Source organism: Thalassophryne amazonica, chromosome 2, assembly GCF_902500255.1.
Source record: "Thalassophryne amazonica chromosome 2, fThaAma1.1, whole genome shotgun sequence".
Lineage (NCBI taxonomy): Eukaryota > Metazoa > Chordata > Actinopteri > Batrachoidiformes > Batrachoididae > Thalassophryne > Thalassophryne amazonica.
Window position 1 is genome coordinate 143,812,732 of NC_047104.1, and position 27,271 is coordinate 143,840,002.

Genomic DNA, 27,271 nt, shown 5'->3' on the forward strand with positions numbered 1-27,271 from the left:
GAAAATGTACTACAACTGTGAGTAAAACTGCAATTATAGGGGAGCTTCAGTGGTTTTCTATTCAGTTTTAATACACAGGAGGTGAAGGCACTTCTTTGTCTCACACTGATTACCTGCTACAAGTTCTAAATGGTGATAAAAGCACGATGGACAAGTGGTGTGTACAATCATTCTAAAGACTTCTCAGACATCAAACAGTCTGGTATGACACAAGGTGACCTGCTGCACAAACAGCAACTTGCCTTAATTTTGTCAGACGAGACGAGATGTCTTTGTCATCGATCATTTTTTTCATGATGAAAACAAGACGATGACAATACGTCAGTATTCTAAAACACTAAGATGAAATTAACATGTATTGTTGCTGACGAAAAAAAGATGAAACTAAAATGTTTTGCACAAAATAAAAACTGATAATCTCTCTGTTTTCATCAACAAGCTCTTACGCTTTGAAAATGTTTCCAAAATGTGTCTTATTCAGCAGAGTTCTTGCAAAATCATCAAGGCTGGATGCGGTACATATAAACTGTACCGCGGGCGCATTTGAGAGTGTACACGACATCCCCGCATTCAAAAATTGTTTTTTAAAATGTCTGTTTTGTCCTTTGTCTCCTGTCTGCAGAAGGTGTCATCCTGCTGTGTGTTTGTGCATAGAACTGTAAACACCACTAGAGCAGACACCAGCGGTCAGAAACTTAACATTTTTCTTACCAACTCAGAACCCAAAAGCCAAAACGTTTGTGTTTAATAACTGCGCATTTAAGAAGACAACTGCACTAAATTACAATACACATTGGCAGATTAGTGAAAAAATAAATGTGCCGCAAAGTAAATCCAAGACGCCAATGACAAACATTTAATGAGGAAAAACAGGTTGACATTTGCACTCTGTCTCACGGTGTTAAAGTGTCCGATCAGCTCTCTGAGGCTCAGATTATAGATGCTGTCTGTAGATTTTTGACTACAGCAGCAAATGCTACATCCATCCAATATCAATTTGATTTTAACATCAATTATGACTAATATATAACAACTGACATGAAATATAAAAAGACTAGAAGCACTCAGAGTGCAAACCTCCGCCAAGGCCATGGGGTCACTGACGCCATAACATCTACACGCCGTGGAATCATTGAACCTAAAAAAGTCTAACAATGATGTTTGCTCAGTAGTAAAAAAAAGTTTCATCTGCTGAGACTGGATAGCATGTATCCTTAGCGCTTGGCATCACAGTTTATTGCAACTTGCACCTTTCCCAGAAGCTACTGTCATCTGAGCACTGATGTTGTTATTGCATGTGCTTATAGACAAAAACAGATGAGACAAAATTCAATTTATTATTCAACTAAACTGCAAATATATGAATTTTTTAACATTTATGAAACACTTCTCTAAACAAGGAGATTCCCTCCCTCTCTAAAGAGATTCCCTCCTTGGCACAGTGCTCTATTTCTTTTTGTCTTTCTCTAAAATTGTATATAATAATCATTAGATTATTAATATATAAACAAAAATAAATTTAAGAAATATTACAATTTGAAAACAAATGCACCCGAACGTGATGACAGCTGCAACTGCTTAATGTTAACTTTTAACATTGAAAATGCCATAGACATGCTAACGCATTAGCATCGGGATCCGGATTGTGATTTGGATCACCACTAAAATTTAATCACTTGTTCCTCTTGTCATTTCCAACCACTCCACAAAATTTCATCAAAATCCGTTCAAAACTTTTTGAGTTATCCTGCTGACAGACAGACAAACAAACAAACGCGACCAAAAACATAACCCCCTTGGCGGAGGTAATAACGAAATGTGAAGTGTCATATTTAAATGAAATTGGCTCAAGTTGTGGTTCTTACAATAGGTAAAAACATTACAAGCCTTGAATTATTTATTTTATTTTATTCTGCTTCATTTTAATAAATTTCCAGCCAATTCTGAGAGTGCAAATACAATAACTAGATCCAACAAATGTTTCATTACAAAAAACCTGCACCCCTACAGCGCTGTGGATTTACACGAAAAGCAAATGTCTAATTGTATCTGACGGGAAGCATCATGGATTTAAAATACTGGGGGGAAAAAAAACAAGTCTTCAATCATTAAACAAGTGTATTTTGTCAGATAATGACAACATTCAAAACGCTATGTTGATGGAAACGGTAATTAGAAATAGTCTTTTTTTTTTTAATCAAAAAAAGTAAAATGTCTAGACTGAAACGAGACTATAATACATTTAGTTTTTTTTTTTTTTTTTTTTGACTAAAATGAACAGACTTTTAGTTGACTGAAACATGATTAAAACAGTATGTGAATGACTAAAATTAAATAGGACATTTGACAAAAGAGTAAGACTAAATTATAAAAGAGATGACAAAATTAACAGTATAGCAACACATTTTTGAGCAAGCCACAATTGACAAATACAGAGTTGGTGTGACCTCAGCCTAGGCAGGGCATAGATATCTCCTAACGCCTAATGCCAGAGAATCCAGTGAAACTAATGCACCTGTCAGTCTGACAAATCCGCAAGCAATTACTGACGTGTGGATACCATTCTTCATATTTTTCTTTTCATAGTTTCCTCACATCAGTGTGGGGTTTAGAATAATGATAAGGGGTGCTAACCAGACATTAAGGTTTTTGCAAACCCCCCCCCCCCCAAAAAAAAAAACACAACAACAACAACAACAACAAAAGTCTGTCTTCTACTGACCAGTAGAAGACACTTATTTTTTTTTTTAATTCATGCAAATTATGACTATATACTGTTTATACCTCTTCTTACCGATTGGCCAGACAAAGGGACAAAGCTGGAAAGGATGTACAGCAGGTTAGGGTGGTAAAAGACACATGGTAACGTGCTGACAAGTGAGGAGTGTGTGCTGAGAAGGTGGAGACAATATTTCGAATAGCTGATGAATAAAGAAAATGAGCAAGAGAAAAGGCTGGATGATGTGGTGAGAGTAAATCAGGAAGTACAAGAGATTAGTAAGGAAGAAGTGAGGGCTGCTATGAAGAGGATGAAGAGTGGAAAGGCAGTTGGTCCAGATGACATTCCAGTGGAGGCATGGAAATGTTTAGAAGAGATGGCAGTAGAGTTTCTAACCAGATAGTTTAATAAAATCTTGGAAAGTGAGAGGATGCCTGAGGAGTGGAGACAAAGTGTGCTGGTTCCTATTTTCAAGAACAAGGGTGATGTGCAGAGCTGCAGTAACTACAGAGGCATAAAGCTGATCAGCCACAGCATGAAGTTATGGGAAAGAGTAGTAGAAGCTAGGCTTAGAAAACAGGTGAAGATCTGTGAGCAGCAATATGGTTTCATGTCAAGAAAGAGCACTACAGATGTAATGTTTGCTCTGAGAATACTGTTGGAAAAGTACAGAGAAGGACAGAAAGAGTTACATTGTGTGTTTGTGGACTTAGAAAAAGCTTATGATATGGTGCCAAGAGAAGAGTTGTGGTATTGTATGAGGAAGTCTGGAGTGGCAGAGAAGTATGTTAGGGTAGTGCAGGACATGTACAAAATAGTGCGACAGCGGTGAGATGCGCAGTCAGAATGACAGACTCATTCAAGGTGGAGGTGGGATTACACCAATGATCAGCTCTGTGTCCTTTCTTGTTTGCAGTGGTGATGGACAGGTTGACGGATGAGATCAGACAGGAGTCCCCATGGACTATGATGTTTGCAGATGACATTGTGATCTGTAGTGAGAGTAGAGAGCAAGTTGAGTCTAGTCTGGAGAGGTGGTGATATGCTTTGGAGAGAAGGGGAATGAAAGTCAGTAGAAGCAAGCCTGAGTACATGTGTGTGAATGAGAGGGAGCCCAGTGGAATAGTGCAGTTACGAGTAGAAGTGGTGAAAGTAGATGAGTTTAAATATTTGGGCTCAACTGTTCAAAGTAACGTAGAGTGTGGTAAAGAGGTTAAGAAGAGAGTGCAGGCAGGGTGGAGTGGGTGGAGAAAGGTGACAGGAGTGATTTGTGACCGAAGAATATCAGCAAGAGTGAAGGGCAAGTATACAAGACAGTAGTGAGACCAGCTATGTTGTACGGCTTAGAGACGGTGGCACTAACAAAAAGACAGGAGGCAGAGCTGGAGGTGGCAGAGCTGAAGATGTTGAGATTCTCTTTGGGAGTGATGAAAATGGACAAGATTAGGAATGAACATAGAGGGACAGCTCAGGTGGGACGGTTTGGGGACAAAGTCAGAGAGGCAAGATTGAGATGGTCTGGACATGTGCAGAGGAGGGACCCAGGGTATACGAGGTCTGTGATGAAAAAAGTGGTCCTTTTTATTTTTTTAAAAAATAAATGGATTTGATTCATATGTTTTTACGTCAGACAAGCTTGAACCCTCGTGCGCATGCACAAGTTTTTTCACGCGTGTCGGTGACGTCATTCGCCTGTGGGCAGGCCTTGAGTGAGGAGTGCTCCACCCCACCCGTCGGAATCTCTTTGTCTGAATAACCGCTGCGGACGGCGCGCGTTGCTTTATCAACATTTTTTCTGGACCTGAGAGGGATATCCGAGTGGACACTATTCGAGAAATTAAGCTGGTTTTCGGTGAAAGGTTTAACGGCTGATGAGAGATTATGGGGTGTTTCTGTCGCTGTAAGGACTTCCCACGGAGCTGGACATCGCGCAGCGCTTCCAGGCGCCGTCGTCGGCCTGTTTCGACCTGAAAACATTCTAATTTAAGGCTTAATTCACCCAGGACGTCGTGAGAGAACACAGAAGATTCAGAAGAGGCCGGCATGAGGACTTTATGCGGACATTCCACTGTTTAAGGACATTTTTTAATGAAAGACGTGCGCACAAATTCGCCAAGTCATTTCCGTGACGACTCTGCGAATCTGTGTGCGCCGCGACAGGAAAAACACCTCCGTGTTGAAAACCATTTGCAAAATTCAGGTGGCTTTTGATGGCTTTCAAAAAGTGAGTAACTGAGAAATTGTTTAACAGCTTGGGCATGTTCCAACTTGCCCATTAAGGTTTCCAACGGAGGTGTTTTTCCTGTCACGACCCCCCGCGGTCGGGTCCGGCCCGACATGCGACTCTGCCCGCACGTTCTTTCATTGCAAAATGTCCGTTAACAATGGAATGTCCTCAACTCCTCATGCCGACTTCTTCTGAAAGTTCTGTTTTCTGACGACTTACTGGGTCAACAGAGCCTGAAATGTGGAAGTTTTCAACTTGAAACGGCGAGACGCTGCCTCCTCGGAGCGCAGATTGCCGTCAGGCGCCGTGGGCCGTCCTTAAAGCGACACTACCAGACCAAAATCTCTCATCAGCCGTTAAAATTTTTACAGAAAAGCAGCTGAATTTATCGAATGGTGTCCACTCAGTTGTGCCTTACAGTTTTTGAAAAAATTTTGATCAAACAAAGCAGCAGTCTCTGAGCCATTCCTAAACAATGAAAAAACGACGAGAGGGTGGGCGACTCCTCAAAGACTGCCCACAGGCGAATGACGTAGCCGACAAGCGTGAAAAAACTCTTGCATGCCCACGAGGGTTCAAGTATGTCTGATGTAATCACACGTGATTCAAATCCATATGGTTTTTGAAAAAAATAATAAGGTCCGTTACTTTTATCACAGACCTTGTATAGGGAGAAGGATGCTGAGGATGGAGCCACCAGGCAGGAGAAGAGGGAGGCCAAAGAGGAGGTTCATGGATGTGCTGAGGGAGGACATGCAGGTGGTTGGTGTGACAGAGGAAGATACAGAGGACAGGGTGAGATGGAAACGATTCATCTGCTCCCAGCTAAAGTCACCCAGCCAGTCAAAGTGAGGCGACCACATAATTCCAGCCAGAAGGTTTGGAAGAATAAACTGAATTGGTTAACTTTCACATTTCTTCTAAAATATGAACCTAAAACCCAAAGCATACCAACCCACATTTGCGTTGACTCAAAAAAAACAAAAAAGGCATTGCTTTTTGAAACCATGTGCTTGCATTTTTATGCTGCATTACTGTATCTATGTCTGAAAATGAGTCACTGATAATACTGTGATTTTTTCGCTTATGATATTTTCTGAGGCAATACGTCTTCCATCACAATTTGTTATTGTGGCAGTTCTACTTACCCCTATTCTAAAAGAAAGAAAGGCCTTTATTATCATTTCACACAGATGATACATACATCCTAAATACAGTTAGACACAATCCAACCACTAGGAGCAGTGGGTAGCCACGTTCTGGTGCCAGGGACTAAATCCAGTTAGGGGTAGAGAAAAGAGGACACCCCAATGAGCCATGCAGACATGGGGTGAACGTGCAAACTCCACACAAAGGAACTTTGCATTGGTGGAATCAAACCTTAGGCCGTCTTGCTGTAAAGCAAGAGTGCTAACCACTGAGCCATCATAGACAGCACGGTGACTCACTGATTAGTTCTCCATCATCAACTTCATTAACTCAGTCATGGTCCTTGTATTCTTGTCCATTCTTGTTCATTGGATGTGTATTTAACAGGAGTAATCCATTCCTCATGAAACAAATGTTCATGATAAGATTGGACTCAGGTTGTCAGATATTTTTATTTTTCTAGAAAATGTACAAATAGAAGAGAATAAATTTTTGAAAGCACAATATTATAAAATGGGCCAATTTGGGACTGGATACTGTTTGCACTGAAATCTGTACCCTTGGATTATTCTTCACAGGAGTAAGATCCAACCTTACCCCTGTGAAGTACCTTGTGCTTACTTATGTTGTGATTTGACACGATATAAATAAGCTGAATTCCTCTTTATTCTATACAATCGAGTCATTATTCAATTTAACAAAACTCAAAGTAGTTCACAATATCCAAAATTGATCCTGTGCAACCAACAGTGCAAAACGGAAAAAAGAACAATCATAAAACTATCAAAAGGCTTATTTGAAATAACGTAATATATATAAACAATTTCAAACTTACTTTCTATTAAAGTTTTTTTGACAAATGTATCCACAGGGATTTTTTAAATTATTTTTTTAGGGTATTGATCAGTAGAATGACAAAAACTGCTGCGCTGTGGGAGTCTTGCTGTTGGTAGAATAAAATGCAGACAGTTTCCACACAGACTCCGCAACAATCCTCACGGCTCATGTGGGTAGCCATACCACCCCCCCACCCACCCAGTACTCAACCATTCACCAGCGACTCCTACAGAGCTATTGAGCATTCACCAGGCACCTTCACATCCCCGACAAGAGCAACAAAAAGCATTTTAAAGCAACACTCCCTGCAGTTCCCACACTATTTCACCTGTCAAACGCTTACAAAACAGTTGAGCGAGGCCAAACGCTCCTCAGGGGCGCCACAGCACACCTCTTGCCAGCCTTGGCCTTACTAAAGATGTTGTTATTCCTTTGGAAGAAAGGACCCGCTATACGTCTTTCTGACCTGCTATCATCATGAGTTCCTATGTGTGAGCCTCAAGGACTAGTCAGGACCTTACATCTTGAAAACGTCAACTAAAGTAGAGAAGAAAAAGCAGAGCCATACTCCCAGAACAAGTGGATGAATCATCTGGGAATGATGCTTAGGAAATCAATACAAACCAATTGTCTGTTTGACAAAAGAGACAGCACAAAAGGTAACGAAAGAGCATAGCCAATGTTCTGTTGTGCAGTAGGAAATTATAGGCATCTGCAGAGTCAGAACCGCGTCCAGCTGACTGATTATTTGGGCACACGAGAATGATGTCAGGACCTGCCCGACATTCACAGAGGGACCAAGAGAAGATAAACCCTTCAGATGGTTTATCTTACTCAAGCCTTAATTACAGATAACTCACATACGAGTCCAAACACAGAGATAATATTTTAAAGTTGTTGATGATTAATGTAAACAATATAAACTGTTAGACTGACATCTTTAAGGGCAGAAAATTAAAGCAAAGACCAATAATGTTCACGTGCCAATCATTCCAAGTTTGAGCTTTTCAGTAACATTCTCCAAACGCCTCTGAGGAACTCCAACTTGAAAATGGAGTGAAACAAGTGTGAGAAGCAATCTTGAATCAAGTGACAACATAGTTCAAGAGTCTACAGCTTGTCAATGCAACAAAATACTTCACCAGATGCTTTCCTTCATGAGCATAACCTTGATTAGAGTTCATGAAATCTTCAGTAAATTATTTTGATGAGTTTGAATACAAATCTGCCTGATTCATCTATGCAGAGTTCATCTTTAATCTCCATACTACTCCTAGGTTTGGCAACAGCATAGGCAGGTACCCTGTATCACTCAAGTCTGTCTAAATATGGCTAACTTTGATGCACCCCATCAATCGACAAAGGAGGGGCATATGCTTACTGTAATATACCATATATAGGACTTGTCTGCCACCTGGACATGTCTGGGCTTATTGCAGTGAATCTTCTTAGCACAGGTGTGATGGAAACTGGCAGTAAGTGTGACTGAAGCTACGTGTATATGTAACTTGAAATGAATGTCACTTTCTTTCATTTTCATTTTCAAAGCCGGTCAGGTGGCCACCAAGCCATCACTGCGTGTTATACATTTACAAGTTAAATTAGACAATAACACATGATTTTGCTTAAGGACTGATTTGTTGTATTGGTTTTGCTTTGGGCCCAGTGTTTTGCACACAGAGTCTATTATAAGAATTCTTTATTTTGTGATACAAGCACCAAATTTAGCACAAAGGCACTTCTTAGCCTACTTGTTGCAAAAACGCTGTTAGCCACTTAAATTTTCAGAAATGTTTTCAGCAATATGTATTTTCATTTCAATGTTGTACCAATTAAATATTTTACTATTATTTAAATATTTATTTTTAAGCCAGCCGTGTCCTTTGGACGAAGCTACAAATGTGAGTCTAGACTTTATGTACCATACAGTGATGTAGTCAGTGCTTACAATAGATATAAGGTCATCAAATTTCTAATGATCTGCAATTTTGATATACTTCTAGGACTCATTTAATATCATGCAGTGTCAAGAAAATAAAATTACATGGATCGACTTATGTCTGTCTCCAATGTAACCATGTTTTGTGTAAATGTGCGTTTGTCAACGTACTACAGTATAAAATAGGCTCAGTGCAGAAAAGCACTTTGAAAAATGAAGAGGATTCAAATTATATGTTAAAATATTACATTTGTGTTTAGCAGCATTACATTTCATGATTTTGTTCCATAATCACCCACATTTGCTTGTCAATGTGTTTTATTTGCACAAATAGGCCTTTTTAAAATTTCATGTGGCTGACAGGTCTTTTGAAGAAAAGGACTTCTGAGATGTATTGGTCCCAAAGTTGGTGTTTGCATCATCAACCAAAGAAATCTTACAGCCATCTGCTGCATTAAATGAGAGAGAACCGTATATACAAGTTCTCTGTGATTACTTCTGGCCTCTAGGCGGTGTCACCTGTCCTCTCACTGAATGTGCACTCCAGTGACTGGACCACTATTACAATCATGATTACCTCCTCCTCTAATCGACATTCAATGTTTTTATTTTACTGTAATCATTGGTGTGTTTGCCGCTTTTGTTTTGTCATCGGTTTGTCACCTTTATGTTTTGTGTTACACCCCACCTCCCCATAAATTATTAGCAGAAATAATGTGTTACAGTGTTAAAAATCGACTGTATCCTACAAAGGTGTGAGCCAGCCAAGCTTCATTTTAGAATACAAAAGAAAAAAAAAAAGACATTTAACTTGACAATGCATCACTAGAGAATACAAATCAGAAGCTAACGAGAACAAATCCTTTAATAGAGAAGGATGAGTTAGCAAGCTGCCTCAAAACAGTTGTGTGGATTAATTAGAACACGATGACTTCTTCATCTTCTTCAATTTTATTTATATAGCGCCAAATCACAACAAACAGTTGCCCCAAGGCGCTTTATATTGTAAGGCAAGGCCATACAACAATTACGTAAAAACCCCAACGGTCAAAACGACCCCCTGTGAGCAAGCACTTGGCGACAGTGGGAAGGAAAAACTCCCTTTTAACAGGAAGAAACCTCCAGCAGAACCAGGCTCAGGGAGGGGCAGTCTTCTGCTGGGACTAGTTGGGGCTGAGGGAGAGAACCAGGAAAAAGACATGCTGTGGAGGGGAGCAGAGATCAATCACTAATGATTAAATGCAGAGTGGTGCATACAGAGCAAAAAGAGAAAGAAACACTCAGTGCATCATGGGAACCCCCCAGCAGTCTAAGTTTATAGCAGCATAACTAAGGGATGGTTCAGGGTCACCTGATCCAGCCCTAACTATAAGCTTTAGCAAAAAGTAAAGTTTTAAGCCTAATCTTAAAAGTAGAGAGGGTGTCTGTCTCCCTCATCTGAATTGGGAGGTGGTTCCACAGGAGAGGAGCCTGAAAGCTGAAGGCTCTGCCTCCCATTCTACTCTTACAAACCCTAGGAACTACAAGTAAGCCTGCAGTCTGAGAGCGAAGCACTCTATTGGGGTGATATGGTACTATGAGGTCCCTAAGATAAGATGGGACCTGATTATTCAAAACCTTATAAGTAAGAAGAAGAATTTTAAATTCTATTCTAGAATTAACAGGAAGCCAATGAAGAGAGGCCAATATGGGTGAGATATGCTCTCTCCTTCTAGTCCCCGTTAGTACTCTAGCTGCAGCATTTTGAATTAACTGAAGGCTTTTCAGGGAAGTTTTAGGACAACCTGATAATAATGAATTACAATAGTCCAGCCTAGAGGAAATAAATGCATGAATTAGTTTTTCAGCATCACTCTGAGACAAGACCTTTCTAATTTTAGAGATATTGCGTAAATGCAAAAAAGCAGTCCTACATATTTGTTTAATATGCGCTTTGAATGACATATCCTGATCAAAAATGACTCCAAGATTTCTCACAGTATTACTAGAGGTCAGGGTAATGCCATCCAGAGTAAGGATCTGGTTAGACACCATGTTTCTAAGATTTGTGGGGCCAAGTACAATAACATGTACAAATTGTAACCTATTAGATAAATATGATTCAAACCACCACAGTGCAGTGCCTTTAATACCTATGGCATGCTCTAATCTCTGTAATAAAATTTTATGGTCAACAGTATCAAAAGCAGCACTGAGGTCTAACAGAACAAGCACAGAGATGAGTCCACTGTCTGAGGCCATAAGAAGATCATTTGTAACCTTCACTAATGCTGTTTCTGTACTATGATGAATTCTAAAACCTGACTGAAACTCTTCAAATAGACCATTCCTCTGCAGATGATCAGTTAGCTGTTTTACAACTACCCTTTCAAGAATTTTTGAGAGAAAAGGAAGGTTGGAGATTGGCCTATAATTAGCTAAGATAGCTGGGTCAAGTGATGGCTTTTTAAGTAATGGTTTAATTACTGCCACCTTAAAAGCCTGTGGTACATAGCCAACTAATAAAGATAGATTGATCATATTTAAGATCGAAGCATTAAATAATGGTAGGGCTTCCTTGAGCAGCCTGGTAGGAATGGGGTCTAATAGACATGTTGATGGTTTGGATGAAGTAACTAATGCAAACAATCTGAGAGAAAGAGTCTAACCAAATACCGGCATCACTGAAAGCAGCCAAAGATAACGATACGTCTTTGGGATGGTTATGAGTAATTTTTTCTCTAATAGTTAAAATTTTATTAGCAAAGAAAGTCATGAAGTCATTACTAGTTAAAGGAATACTCGGCTCAATAGAGCTCTGACTCTGTCAGCCTGGCTACAGTGCTGAAAAGAAACCTGGGGTTGTTCTTATTTTCTTCAATTAGTGATGAGTAGTAAGATGTCCTAGCTTTACGGAGGGCTTTTTTTTTATAGAGCAACAGACTTTTTCCAGGCTAAGTGAAGATCTTCTAAATTAGTGAGACGCCATTTCCTCTCCAACTTACGGGTTATCTGCTTTAAGCTGCGAGTTTGTGAGTTATACCACGGAGTCAGGCACTTCTGAGTTAAAGCTCTCTTTTTCAGAGGAGCTACAGCATCCAAAGTTGTCTTCAATGAGGATGTAAAACTATTGACGAGATACTCTATTTCACTTACAGAGTTTAGGTAGCTACTCTGCACTGTGTTGGTATATGGCATTAGAGAACATAAAGAAGGAATCATATCCTTAAACCTAGTTACAGCACTTTCTGAAAGACTTCTAGTGTAATGAAACTTATTCCCCACTGCTGGGTAGTCCATCAGAGTAAATGTAAATGTTATTAAGAAATGATCAGACAGAAGGGAGTTTTCAGGGAATACTCTTAAGTCTTCAATTTCCATACCATAAGTCAGAACAAGATCTAAGATATGATTAAAGTGGTGGGTGGACTCATTTACATTTTGAGCAAAGCCAATTGAGTCTAATAATAGATTAAATGCAGTGTTGAGGCTGTCATTCTCAGCATCTGTGTGGATGTTAAAATCGCCCACTATAATTATCTTATCTGAGCTAAGCACTAAGTCAGACAAAAGGTCTGAAAATTCACAGAGAATCTCACAGTAACGACCAGGTGGACGATAGATAATAACAAATAAAACTGGTTTTTGGGACTTCCAATTTGGATGGACAAGACTAAGAGTCAAGCTTTCAAATGAATTAAAGCTCTGTCTGGGTTTTTGATTAATTAATAAGCTGGAATGGAAGATTGCTGCTAATCCTCCGCCTCAGCCCGTGCTACGAGCATTCTGGCAGTTAGTGTGACTCGGGGGTGTTGACTCATTTAAACCAACATATTCATCCTGCTGTAACCAGGTTTCTGTAAGGCAGAATAAATCAATATGTTGATCAATTATTATATCATTTACTAACAGGGACTTAGAAGAGAGAGACCTAATGTTTAATAGACCACATTTAACTGTTTTAGTCTGTGGTGCAGTTGAAGGTGCTATATTATTTTTTCTTTTTGAATTTTTATGCTTAAATAGATTTTTGCTGGTTATTGGTGGTCTGGGAGCAGGCACCGTCTCTACGGGGATGGGGTAATGAGGGGATGGCAGGGGGAGAGAAGCTGCAGAGAGGTGTGTAAGACTACAACTCTGCTTCCTGGTCCCAACCCTGGATAGTCACGGTTTGGAGGATTTAAGAAAACTGGCCAGATTTCTAGAAATGAGAGCTGCTCCATCCAAAGTGGGATGGATGCCGTCTCTCCTAACAAGACCAGGTTTTCCCCAGAAGCTTTGCCAATTATCTATGAAGCCCACCTCATTTTTTGGACACCACTCAGACAGCCAGCAATTCAAGGAGAACATGCGGCTAAACATGTCACTCCCGGTCCGATTGGGGAGGGGCCCAGAGAAAACTACAAAGTCCGACATTGTTTTTGCAAAGTTACACATGATTCAATGTTAATTTTAGTGACCTCCGATTGGCGTAACCGGGTGTCATTACTGCCGACGTGAATTACAATCTTACCAAATTTACGCTTAGCCTTAGCCAGCAGTTTCAAATTTCCTTCAATGTCGCCTGCTCTGGCCCCCGGAAGACAATTGACTATGGTTGCTGGTGTCGCTAACTTCACATTTCGCAAAACAGAGTCGCCAATAACCAGAGTTTGATCCTCGGCGGGTGTGTCGTCGAATGGGGAAAAACGGTTAGAATTGTGAACGGGTTGGCGGTGTACACGGGGCTTATGTTTAGAACTACGCTTCACAGTCACCCAGTCGGCCTGCTTTCCCGGCTGCTCGGGATCTGCCAGAGGGAAACTAACGGCGGCTAAGCTACCTTGGTCCGCACCGACTACAGGGGCCTGGCTAGCTGTAGAATTTTCCACGGTGCGGAGCCGAGTCTCCAATTCGCCCAGCCTGGCCTCCAAAGCTACGAATAAGCTACACTTATTACAAGTACCATTACTGCTAAAGGAGGCCGAGGAATAACTAAACATTTCACACCCAGAGCAGAAAAGTGCAGGAGAGACAGGAGAAGCCGCCATGCTAAACCGGCTAAGAGCTAGTAGCTGCGCTAAGCTAGCGGATTCCTAAAAACACACAAAGTGAATAATGTGTAAATAATTTAGAGGTGATTCAGCAGAGGGAGTGCTTTAGTTAAAGCACGTGAAGATTACACTGTGAAACAAATCGTTATCTAGGTAACTAGATCAATATAACTGCGCAGATTAAACAGCTAACAGATGCAGCAAAACACCGCTGTGCTCCGGAACAGGAAGTGATACAATACCGCAGTGAGAGCCAACCACCAGTAGAGGCAAGCAAGAGCCTCTAGCAAGAACTCCTCATTCTCCTCATTTGATGACTCAAACACATTTGAAGCCACTCAAGCATGAGATTAAAAACACAAATATATATTAAAACAATCCTTGTACAATAAACTATAGCAGTAAAACCATGAATGATTGGCCCAATACAAGAACCTAAATAATGTAATTTTACATTTTTCATAATAAGTTTCTGTAGGTTTTAGCATTAGGCAGCATTATACTGTAGTATTATAAAGGTTCCCCAAAATCACTTTGCCAAGTGCTCTGACAGTTCAAAGTGTAAAATGCAATTTCATAAAACCTCAGGCACTTAAACAAAAACTAGACACATTCTAGAAACAGCAATTGGTCTTCAGTGACTATTCATTATTAGTTAATGTGGTTACAAAGTGAATTAAACAGAGTGCACAAATATTTATGATGAACATTTATTTTCCACTTATCCAAGATATCTGCCACATCTAAATGTACATCAAATTTCAAGAAGATATTTGCATTCTTTCATAGTCATGTTCAGAAAGTCCATCCAACATGCAGCCGCAGGAAAACAGCAGAGCTTTGAATATGAAGGATTTATTTATATGGTTTTTGAAATATAAGTGATAAAATTTAGGTTGTATGCTCCCTTATGCATATTGTAATATTTCTGTTGGGCTGCAACTAGACGGTTTGTGACAAACCACACGAGTGGCCCCATCTGGCAGAATTCTCTGCACCTGCAGCAGAGCTGCTTCATGTGCAAAAGTGCAATTAACCAGATGATACATACTGCAAACGTGCAGAGGACAAGCATTATGGACATGACAAATGACACACAACAACAACAACCCACATGCCAGGATGAGGAAGGTGGACCTGATTAGATGTATCTGAGCTTGGTGAAGCCCAAGAGGAGTCCAGCTGAAGTGGCAGCCTGAATCAATGAGACTGAGATGAGAGACATACTCAAGGCAACTGGAGGAAAAATTGGCCCGGTCGTAACAGTAGGTTAACGAGTTGGAGATCCAAGGCACCTTTGAAGAGACTGCAGAAAGAAGGGCCTGGCCTGGGAAGGTGAGACAACCCTAAAAAGTTTCACAACCTTCCACATAGACTGTATACATTCTGGGCAAAACCTTCTTGATGTTGGCTTTTCTATAGAGAACAGGAACAACAATATGAAGCCCATATCTGGGCATCTCCATGGTGGCAGAGCAGACTCTGCTACATCACAACAACCTTATAGTCAATAAAAAGGTAGAGCATGGGTGACTCAGTGTGCAATGAAAGGAGCCCGGACACATCTTTGAGTCTGAACCAGCTAAACTAATAGGCTAACCTCAGTTTACAAATATTCTTGGGGACTGTGAAATATTTCTCATAAGGATTTGCTTTAGTGTGGGTATTAAAAGTCAAATTATTTAACATCTACTTGAATGGGAACCTGCTCACTTTTGAAGCCAGCCTCAAGTGGCCAGTCAAGGAACATCAAGCGTTTCTTCTTCCATGTGGGGCTCATCGAAGCTTACACTTGCTTTCCACTAAGATAAGTAAAGCATTGCGTTATTGGGACCTTGCAGGAGATGGCTAGAGTTGGTTCACTCAGACTGGTTGCGCCATCCATTGTAGCAACCCTGGCAGAATATTTTGTTTACAAGGGGATTAATAATTGGAATAAATGCACATTTGCTGCTTTAGTTTAGTTTTAGTTTTAGTCATTTATGGAAAACTGTAGTAGGCTGAAAGTCACATTTTAGTCATTTTGTTTTGCTTTGTTTTAATTAGGATGTCATCAGTGCAACTCTTAATTTTTGTGTAAGTTTATTTTATTCAATGTTTTCTTCATAACTTTAATTCTACACAGTACTGTTTTTGCTGAAGGACATTCTAACAGTAAAAATCTGTTTTGAGAAGTAAGCATACCTTGAACTGTGTTCAAACATCGAGGGTAAGAATGTGTTATTGACTTGCTGTACTTCTTTCATGTATTAGGAAAACAATGAATGCCTAAAGATTATTGGAAAAGGTTCAATAGTCATATTTCCTTCCCAGTTTGTATTTATTTTCTCAAGAAAATCTACTACACATACCTGACCTTTTAGTGGGGCATCAAAACTCATCAAATCTGACTTTTAACAACAACAAAAAAGCATAAAACTAATACACTGCAAGTAATTGTTTTTAATTAGAAACCTTTCTATGTCTACATAATGATGTCATCACATAATGTTATTTTCTTTAGCAAATTTTAGCAACAAACAGACCTGAAAGTGTTTAAACCATTTCTCAGTATATTCGTTCCAAATAAATTTGTCCTTTCAAAATGATGAAAATATTCAGCCATGAGTTTGAAAATAAACTTCACTTCTTCCTCATTGGTTAAAAAACAAAAATAAACAATCAAAAACACAAAGAACAAAAAACCAGAACAATGCTAAGGAAGGTGCAGATTTGCTAATCATTGGTATTTAGGGAATTTTGCAGCATTCCTGTTTGTGTGGTGTTTTGTCTTCTTTTTTCTTTGGTGTACATCTTAACAGTTTGCAATGTTCCTGTTTGGGTGGGGTTTTGGTTTTTAAACATAGGTTTAAAAACTTCACATTTAATGAGGTAAATGCTCAAGTGTACCTTGCAACCAAGCACTCCATGCTTTCTGACAGGTCTAATGATAATTTAGTTTATTCAGTGGCCAGGAGACATATTTTACTGCGGTGTTTTGCCTGCACACCACCTCTGTTTTAACGATCAAACTAAGTAAATACTTGACGGATTAAAATCTTTTTTTTTAACCAGAGTGAAATGTTTAATTGTAATCTGGGTTTGTTATCATGTCTGCTGAAAAGGAGCATGGAATTTTGCCCCCTTTTTATTCATCAGATTTACTGTAACTATCATTGTAATTTTTTTTTTAAATTACAGTACATTATTGTTACGATTAAGCAATAAAATAAAAAGGTCATCAATTAAATATTTTCAGCAAAATTTCAATGACAAAACAGCTGAGTGGATCGATGTCATTTGATTGATGGCTTGTATGTCACGCGACTAAGCTCCCGTTTCATCACAACAGTACAGTAGAGCGAATGCAACACTGCCCCTGCTGCGCTGATTCTCCAGCCATTCTCACGCTCCACTGTCCCCTCGCTCGTGAACAAGACCCAGAGGTACTTGAACCCCTTCACTTGGGGCAAGACTGCATTCCTTATCCGGAGTAGGCAATCCATTGGTTTCCTGCTGAGAACCATGGCCTCAGATTTAGAGGTGCTGATCCTGCCACTTCACACTCTGCTGCAAACCGAGCCACTGAGTGTTGGAGGTCACCGGCTGATAAAGCCAACAGGACCACATCATCTGCAAAAAGCAGTGATGAGACCCTGAGCCCACCAAACTGGAAACCCTCCTCCCCCCGACGACACCTCAATATCCTGTCCATGAATACCACAAAGAGGATTGGTGACAAGGCGCAGCTCTGGTGGAGGCCGACCTCCACCAGAAATGAGTCCGACTTACTGCCGAGCACCTGAACACAGCTCTCGTTTTGTGAGGAAAGAGATTCGATGGCCCTGAGAAGGGACCCCCTCACTCCATACTCCCACAGCACCTCCCACAGTATCTCCCAGGGTACTCAATCATACGTGATACAAGCACCAAAACTGGTACAAATACTCCTTAGACATTACTCTTTTGAAAAAACCAACTGGCCAGTTGAGTTTCAATAGGTGGCCAGGTAGGGGTCAATTGAAGAATTACACAGGGGTCAAAATTAAAAATGCTCAAATCATTTTGAAAACTATACCACATTATTTGTCTGATGATAAAGATTCCAAAAAGGTATAGTTTGGACTATCTATGCCCAAATGATCAGGAGTTATGGGGTAAAAACAGCAAAAATGGTGACAAAGGTTAGTTTCAGTTTGTACAGGGGTCAAAAGTTAAAGTTCCTTCAATTTTGGTAAAAAGTGATGCAAATTATTGGTTGAGCTAATAGGATCAATAAATGGAATAGTTTTGATGTGTTGAATGTTTGGTCTCCAAAGTAAAGGTAAAACAAGGTCAATGTCCATTGGATTCTACACTCAACAAAAATATAAACGCAATACTTTTGGTTTTGCTCCCATTTTGTATGAGATGAACTCAAAAATCTAAAAGTTTTTCCACATACACAATATCACCATTTCCCTCAAATATTGTTCACAAACCAGTCTAAATCTGCGATAGTGAGCACTTCTCCTTTGCTGAGATAATCCATCCCACCTCACAGGTGTGTCATATCAAGATGCTGATTAGACACCATGATTAGTGCACAGGTGTGCCTTAGATTGTCCACAATAAAAGGCCACTCTGAAAGGTGACTCCAGTTCGTCGTCGTAACCGACTTGAGTGGGCAAATGCTCACATTTGCTGGCATTTGGCACGTTGGAGAGGTGTTCTCTTCACGGATGAATCCTGGTTCACACTGTTCAGGGCAGATGGCAGACAGCGTGTGTGGCGTCGTGTGGGTGAGCGGTTTTCTGATGTCAATGTTGTGGATCGAGTGGCCCATGGTGGCTGTGGGGTTATGGTATGGGCAGGCGTCTGTTATGGACGAAGAACACAGGTGCATTTTATTGATGGCATTTTGAATGCACAGAGATACTGTGATGAGATCCTGAAGCCCATTGTTGTGACAACATCCAAGAACATCACCTCATGTTGCAGCAGGATAATGCACGGCCCCATGTTGAAAGGATCTGTACACAATTCTTGGAAGCTGAAAATGTCCCAGTTCTTGCATGGCCGGCATACACACCGGACATGTCACCCATTGAGCATGTTTGGGATGCTCTGGACCGGCGTATACGACAGCGTGTACCAGTTCCTGCCAATATCCAGCAACTTCGCACAGCCATTGAAGAGGAGTGGACCAACATTCCACAGGCCACAAATGACAACCTGATCAACTCTATGCGAAGGAGATGTGTTGCACTGCATGAGGCAAATGGTTGTCACACCAGATACTGACTGGTATCCCCCCCAATGAAACAAAACTGAACCTTTCAGAGTGGCCTTTTATTGTGGACAGTCTAAGGCACACCTGTGCACTAATCATGGTGTCTAATCAGCATCTTGATATGGCACACCTGTGAGGTGGGATGGATTATCTCAGCAAAGGAGAAGTGCTCACTATCACAGATTTAGACTGGTTTGTGAACAATATTTGAGGGAAATGGTGATATTGTGTATGTGGAAAAAGTTTTACATCTTTGAGTTCATCTCATACAAAATGGGAGCAAAACCAAAAGTGTTACGTTTATATTTTTGTTGAGTGTATAACATGTGACATAAGTTACCCTGTAACATGATAAAGCATGATACATGGTCCAAACTATTCCTTTTTAAAACCCTGATAACTCAATAATCTGCATCATTTTTTACCAAAATTGGAGCAACTTTAACTTTTGACTCCTGTACAAACTGACACTGACCTTTGTCACCATTTTTGCTGTTTTTACTCCATGACTTCTGATCATTCGGTCATAGATAGTCCAGACTATAACTTTTTGGAATCTTTACGATCAGACAAATAATGTGGTGTAGTTTTCAAAATGATTTGAGCATTTTTAATTTTGACTCCTGTGTAATTCTTCAACTGACCCCTACCTGGCCGCCTATTGAAAATTCAAGTGGCCAGTCGGTTTTTTCAAAAGAATAATGTTTAAGGAGTATTTGTGCCAACTTTGGTGCTTGTATCACCATTTGCACAATTTTGCTCTAAATATTCTCTTAGGACCAGAGAAGTCCATTCTTTCAATGGAATGAATATTTAATTGGGCAAAAGATGGAACATGCCATTCAACTCAACTCATTTCACCTCATGAAATATTCGTACCATTAAACTCAAACATACATTATTTTTATACTATAAAACGGCTGAGTGGATCCTTGTCATTTGATTGGTGCTTTGTATGTCACATGACATGGATTATTCGTCCCATTTGTGTTGCGTTTGATTTAGAGTGCAATTTTGTTCCATTTAGCCTGCAAATTTGGTTCCATACATTTGCGAACCCTGCCCACTAGTCCAGGCAGCATTTAGCTAATAGCCCAGTCACACAGGACTTAACGAAGGACAACAAAGCCCTAACAAAACAAGAAATCTGGACTTTCATCAACTTTCGTTGGCATCACTTAACCTTTGCGCAGCTTCGTTCCTGCAGCTGGCGCTTCGTCAGGATTTTTAAACTGCTGAAAAATTTGAATGAAGGGCAACGAAAACCTCAATTCATCCATGGTTTGTTTTGCTGTCATTCTTGACGTTTTTTAATTGTGTAGTTTTTGTAACGTTATTGTTTAGTTTGACTTCGTTCGACCAGCTGAATGTTTTCACACAGTGCAGAAGCAGGTTTGTGAGCGCTGCTGTTGCTGCTTCATTCTTGTACCCTCGGAAATTACAGAGCAAGCAGCCTGTTTGCTTGGATTTTTTTATCTGGGTGGGGAGTCAGCTTCAATGGGCTCAGGCACGTTATATGTGGAAGAATGAATCTTATTTGGATACAACTAATTTCCGACGGTACTTGAATACAGCATCATCGGCAGCAGCAGCAGCTGCGTGCGCTATTTTTTAAATTAAATATAACAATATGAGAGCAGGAATAACAATCCAGCCCTTATGTACAACAACAAGTAGATAATTCAAATGATTATACAAAGTGCTGTTCTGGAAGGCAGAATTCACATTGTGGATCAGCTGCAGCTGGTTGAAATAACCACACGTGAGTCAATGCGCATTCACACGCACTGATCAATTTACTGCTCTGATATATTCAATCATCTTTACACTTATATTTATTTCCCCTTTTGACAGTTTTCTGTTATAAATCAATACTGGCTTAGAACATAATACAGTGATACAGCAGTGACCATGGCACACCAAAGGTGTTTTTTTCTTTTTTTTTTTAACTGGACCAAGACGGAGCGCACAGCATGTCGACAGACAGTGTGGATTCTGATGATGAAGGAGATAATCCCGCTTTTGTTCTGGACAAGGAACCAGAGCAGGTGGGTCCACCGACGTGCGCACAGATCTCCACAGCTTCTGTTTGCAGTTTCTCCAGGACTCAGGCGCTATGAGCTCCATCCCAGCACAGAGTCCTGGAACTCAGAGATGCAGACACACACTGCTCCAGCTGTGGCTCCAGGTGCATTTCATTTAAAGCGTTGAGATCGTTAGCTTCGGTTTTGTTAAGTTCCTCTTTCGTCCCTTTCGCGCTCTTGCTTCGCAGGCTATTCAGTGATAAAGCTCTTTTGTCCACCTTTTCTCAACGAACTGTGACTTTTCTTTTTTTTTTTACTTTTTTCCCCTTCATTCAGGAATTATTGTGTGCTGTGTGACTGGGCCATAAACATGCAGAGTTTGTTTTGCTGACGGACGACGATTTGGACGAGCTAATTGACGGTGGTAATTCTCCACACACACACACCAAATCCACTGTGCTGTAAGCCATCTGGAGGCATGAAGAGCTGTTAGGAGGAAGTGAGAATGAAAAGCTGGACAAATTTCTGACATGATTTTTCTGTTGTGTGGGCCGCTGAAGAGGAGGTACTGCTGGCCCACCACCACCAGAGGGCGCCCTGCCTGGAGTGCGGGCTCCAGGCACCAGAGGGCGCTGCCGCCTTATGGGAGTAGCCTGGGTGACAGCTGTCACCCATCACCAGACACAGCTGTTCCACTCAAGCACAGAGGTATATCAGGAGGACGGCGTCTCCACCTCAGTGCCGAGATATCGCCTAAGACTGAGGTAATATTCTCTGCATTTATATTCTGAACAACCAGCTAAACTTGTTAAACCTTTTCAGGACTGTTGACTACTGATAGCTTCATTGCTTGGATAAGTACTCACCTTCCTGCTGTACTTTGACAAGAGGTGGAGGCGGCTTCTCCCCTCTCCGTTACTGGGTGCGGTCGCATCTACACCTGTGTGTTGTTGCTCTCTCCCGCCAGCAGTACCGGATCCGACGAGCGGAGGCAGTGGCCACCTGGGAATTCGGGACTTGGCGGTTCCAGTATTTCCAGGGTTCGGTGGCAGAGGAGATCTGGGTGGTTCCGGTTCGACTGAGACGGACGTCTCCTACCTTCGAGCCTGCCCACACGACACCAGCGGATTCGACCCCAAATTGTGATTGTTGTATTTATTGTGCTCGTTTCACAATAGTAAACCTTGTTATTTACCTTCTCCATTGTCCGTTCATTGCGCCCCCTGTTGTGGGTCCGTGTTCCTACACTTTCACAACATTTTCACTGGAGTAAGGAGGTACACAAAGTGACGCACCAAAATGTAAGTCCCTTTTCTGTTGTTTATAAATTAATAATATAATATTAAATGACAACGATCTATTTTATCTGTTATATAAAACAAATAATGAATGTTTTTACATTCTTTCAATGGTACGAATATTTCATGAGGTGAAAGATGGAACATACCATTCAATGAGTCATTGAACTCAAACATTCATTATGAGTATACTATTCCACTGGACGTTTCCATGTGACTCGTGGTAAATTTTTAGTCCCTTTTCAAGTTATTTTGTTGCGTACCTCCCACACATACATTTTTAGACACCATTTCTTGCATGCATGTGCCAGTTGACAAGGTATGAAATGACAAACAAAAAGTAAGATAAATCTTTAGTCTTTTACAGGGCCGTATATAGGAATGTGAAAGGGGGGGTTCAAATCCTTGAGTAGGGGGTCCAGTGGGCCGCAGGGCCCCCGGTGGGGTCGAGGGGCAAAGCAGAAGCTTTTTGAGGATTTCGAGGGGTAAAAAGCTACATAAATTTCATTTGAAACCCAAAATGTATCATTTTAGGAAATACATTTTTATATACAAATAGTCCTTGCTTGGGATTGGATCAGTTGCCATGAGAATCACCCAGGAAGAACCAAGATAACATTAATGCAAACTTTATACCTGCCTGTCGGTTGCGAATGACACAACCGACAGGCGTGAAAAAACTCACGCATGCGCACGAAGGTTCAAGCTTGGCTGATGCAAGCGCACATGATTCAAATCCATATAGTTTTTGCAAAAAATAAAAAGGTCGGATAGTTTTCTAACAGACCTCCTATTTAGCGGTATTAATATTCACGTTTACATTATGAATATGTACGTATATGTACGTTATGTATTAAAATAGTGGTATTTAATTTGACGACCTTGTTTAACTCGCGAAATTTGCATAATAAATCCCACGCGAATACTTGCACCTTTACAGTATTTGCAACAGGAAGGAGAAGCTCCCTTTATTTCTCAGCTTATACATACAAACATGTTTTTACAAACCAGACAAGTGTAACTGTGTGTCTACATGGGTATTTACAAGCCTACTAATCTGTTTGATATCAGAGGAGGATAGGGACCAGGGAGCAAAAATTCTCAACCCCCATGGGAAAAGTTTATCTAGCAGTTTCCCCTTTCATCACTTAAGGGATTACTCTGGCAGAGGAAATTGAAACTTGAGGGTGTGATAATAGCTGTGTAACAGTTAGTGCTTGTTGCTTATTATCAATGAAAAGAAAATACATAACGTTGATATCCAGATCAGGGAGAAAAAAAAAATTAGCAGAAAAAAAAAATCAGCAGAATTGTCGGGGGGGGGGGGGGGGGTCGGTTGAACCCCCTCTATATACGGGCATGTTTTATATACTTCTAATGACAGCTTGACTCACATTACGCCAAAAGTCCTTTGTTTCCTAAAAAAAAACAAAAAAAAAAAAAAAACCCCCAACAAAAAACCAACAAAATGGATTTATATCTAGAAACCTGAAAATGCAAGGGAAACATTGAAAAATTGCCTAATTTTCTCATTCAGCATGGAAATGCCCTACTCTTGTTCTGCTGCAGAACTTGTCCACACAAGCTCAGTGGATTTGGCACTGATCTCTAAAATAGTGACGATGCTGCGTGTCCGGAGAATGCCAATTAGTGCCGTTTATACAGCCACAACTGGAGTTGCAGAGACACCTACGTATACCCAAGGCCACATATGCATCTGGCAAAATTTTAATATTTTATGTCACAGACTGTGCTCAGCACTGTTCAGTCATTTGAGCTCTGCATCGGATCAAGAAGCACAGCAAAAATCCCTCAAAACCTTTTCTTTCATGGTGTACGTGTAGGATGGAGAAGTAGATCCCCACTAAAGCTAATTATAGATCATCACTAACTGGTTTTGTTGCTATGGTGCACATAACCTATTATCTGTGCAAGAGGAATGTCAAAATATAGGCCTGACTGAGTGTACATCTGCTGCAAAATCTGACAGTGAGGGTGGTGCGGGTGTGTGTGGGTTCATAAAAAAACAACTTGACGGAAAAATATTCACAATTTGAAGTTATGACATGCAGAGGTCTGACATAAGGCAATTGCTTATAGCTGAACTCTCACCACTCTCGGAAAGCTCAGAGAGGAGCGACCAGGGCGGTTCCATAATGTGGTGAATGCGGTGATATGTGGCACCAGTACAAGCTTCCACATGTAACCTGACTCTAAAGCAACATGACTTCAGGAGGTTTAAAAAAAAAAAAAAAAAAAAAAAAAGATATCACCAAGTAAAAGCGACAGCGGGCCACTCCGCTTTGCTAACCCACCTCCTATTTAATGGACAGAACACGCGTTTAGTCTTTCAATCCGTGGTGCTTAAATCGCTGCAGTCTTCAGATCTCATTGCACTGAAGATGCGTTTATCCCCTCAGGCTGGAAAATAATTATGCTCCAGTGTTATGACAACTTTTAATGGATCCATAAGGAAACAGAAACGCAGTGCTCATTAAAGATTTATTTGGAGATTCAGCAACACATTACAACATGAAATTATTCTTTGAATTAAGCACCCTGCCTTGGTTGACAATAAAAACAAGAAATGATCGCAATGTGCACGTGTTTACGTGCATCCGGTTTTGGCATTATAAACCCTCTTTCACTGCCTAATATCCTTGTGAAAGTGTGACTGGCAATCTGCTTCACACAGTCACAAAAGCCAAATCAGGATGTAACACAATAAACCTTAATTTGGCCCCCGGGCATTTTGGGATATGAAGGCATCAATCGTAATGATGCCTCATGTCGGCTACAGCAAATCAAGTCGTTACCGGAAAGAACCTTTGTGTATTACGGAGAGAGGCTTGAAGAAAAGAAGAAAGAGAGATGGATGCTGTTCATTTGTAGTTCTAAAAGTAACAAGAACAATGTAGCAAATCACCAAACTATGGAACCGCCTTGGGTCATGACTGTCACCCAGATGGACCAGAGGGTCTATTCCCAAAGTTGCCTTGCCCTTCTCTAGTTGCTTTGTTCCACAGTCATACTCTCACATAGTTGTACAGTTGTGGAAGACATTCCCTCACAATGCAAGTAGTATGCATCATCTGAGTCTGCATAGATATGACCCTTTGACACAACGTAAATCCAGAATTACCCAAATAATTTCCAGAGAAACCAAGCAGCAAATGCATCCAGTTACTGCATTATTAGGTCACCAGTCAGAGCCCAAGTCTGGAATCACCAGGATCTTGAAGAAGTGGACCTTTGTTCTTTTGAAAGATATTGGCAATATTAATCAAATTTGTCCAGCACCTTCATGACTCCTCTTCTCAAATGTCTCTACCTCATAGCTCAAGCTCCCCAAGACATGAATGTCACTGATGACATAGGAGGGATGACTGAGAAGTTTTGAGCACCCTGACTTACTTACTTCTTTAAGCGAAAGACAAAGCATTTTGTACAAAACAGCTTCATTTCCCATGAGGCCTCACTGCAGACAGATGTTCTGCTGTGTACACAGTGAGGTTGGAAAATGATGACTTTTTTTGCATGCTATTTGACAGTGTGATCACTACCTGTCTGTCCTGCAGCCATCACACCAAGATAACGTGTTTCAGAGTCAGCCGTAACAAATGATGCCCGAGAGTGCACGCGCACACACACACACACAAATCAGTCCTCACCTGTCCCCTCTGCTCCATCATCTTCTCCTCACTCTCACATTTATGATGGTCATTTCCGGAGGACTGAATACACCTCAAAACTGGCAGACACATTTTTGGCAGACTGGTAGATGCATGAGGCAGGAAGCAGTCCCACTGTTTGACCATAACAGAGTAGCTCAAGACAGAAGTAACAGGGGCACAGTTTTTGTTTTGTTTTTTTGGCCCTATGGTAATTCTGACTAAGAAATACTTCCACTTTTCCCTGAACTCAGTTGTATTTTTCTCTTTTGAGGGTGATTTACCTGTAAGACTGAAAATATGTGACTAACAGTAATGGAAGCACACCCGTGTGAATATGCCTGAGGGTATGGATTTTGATTATGCAGGAAAACACATTTCATGGACATTATTCTGCACTGGTGAATCATCTGCAGGGTTCGATTAAACTCTATAGCACTAACACACTAAAGTCCAAAAGGAAGCAGGTTTTATGCACCTGCAGCCTCCCTGGGGTGTGAAAAGTCTTTTACTGGATGTGTGGATAACTCTCACACTGATTAGGAAGGACACAGGCCTTGTGTTCTTGTTGCATTCAATTGAAAAAATGTCCAACACCTGATCTCATCAGATTTTCTTCTATGTACATTTTGTGCTGCAGCTGACTGAGCACAACAGGTGCACTCTATACCTGGCTTTACACCTTTTCATTGGCCTCTGCGCACACATCAATTTGACCAGCATATATGTTCACCTCCAAAATGAATACAGGAGCAAAATTTCCTCTAGAAATAGTCATCAGCTCACTTGGTAAGTTTTTACCCGAGGGAAAGGTACACCATGTGCATCTGACAGAGGGTCTACCCAGCCCTAATTCAGATAATACAAAGTGCACAAATGCAGGTGCTAGTGAAACTCCTAGTGCATGGTTTTAAAACTAGTCTGTATAGTTTTTCTATTGCATGCACAAATGGTATAACTGCAGTAGTGTACAAGGATGTATGTTCAAACTGCCAAATGAGAGATCTGCATACAATCTTATGTAAGTAGAATAAATAAATAAAAGGTTTAGAGGCACAATGGTGCTGGTGCACATCTCCGGACTTTGCAGCATGAAGCGGATGAGAACCGATGACTCCCTCTGGAAGGGGGCAATCTTCCCCAG

At 40.7% G+C, this 27,271-nt stretch overlaps 1 protein-coding gene and 1 long non-coding RNA gene across 3 annotated transcripts in view; both read right to left on the reverse strand.

Moving 5' to 3' along the window:
- lrp4 (low density lipoprotein receptor-related protein 4) overlaps positions 1–27,271 on the reverse strand; it is a 353,204-nt gene that overhangs the window by 215,293 nt on the left and 110,640 nt on the right. The window lies entirely within an intron of this gene.
- LOC117532198 lies at positions 2,204–22,775 on the reverse strand. Its single transcript, XR_004566808.1, has 3 exons — positions 22,657–22,775; positions 16,788–16,793; positions 2,204–2,215 (listed from the first exon to the last, which is right to left on the reverse strand). It is a non-coding gene; the product is annotated as an uncharacterized LOC117532198 (long non-coding RNA).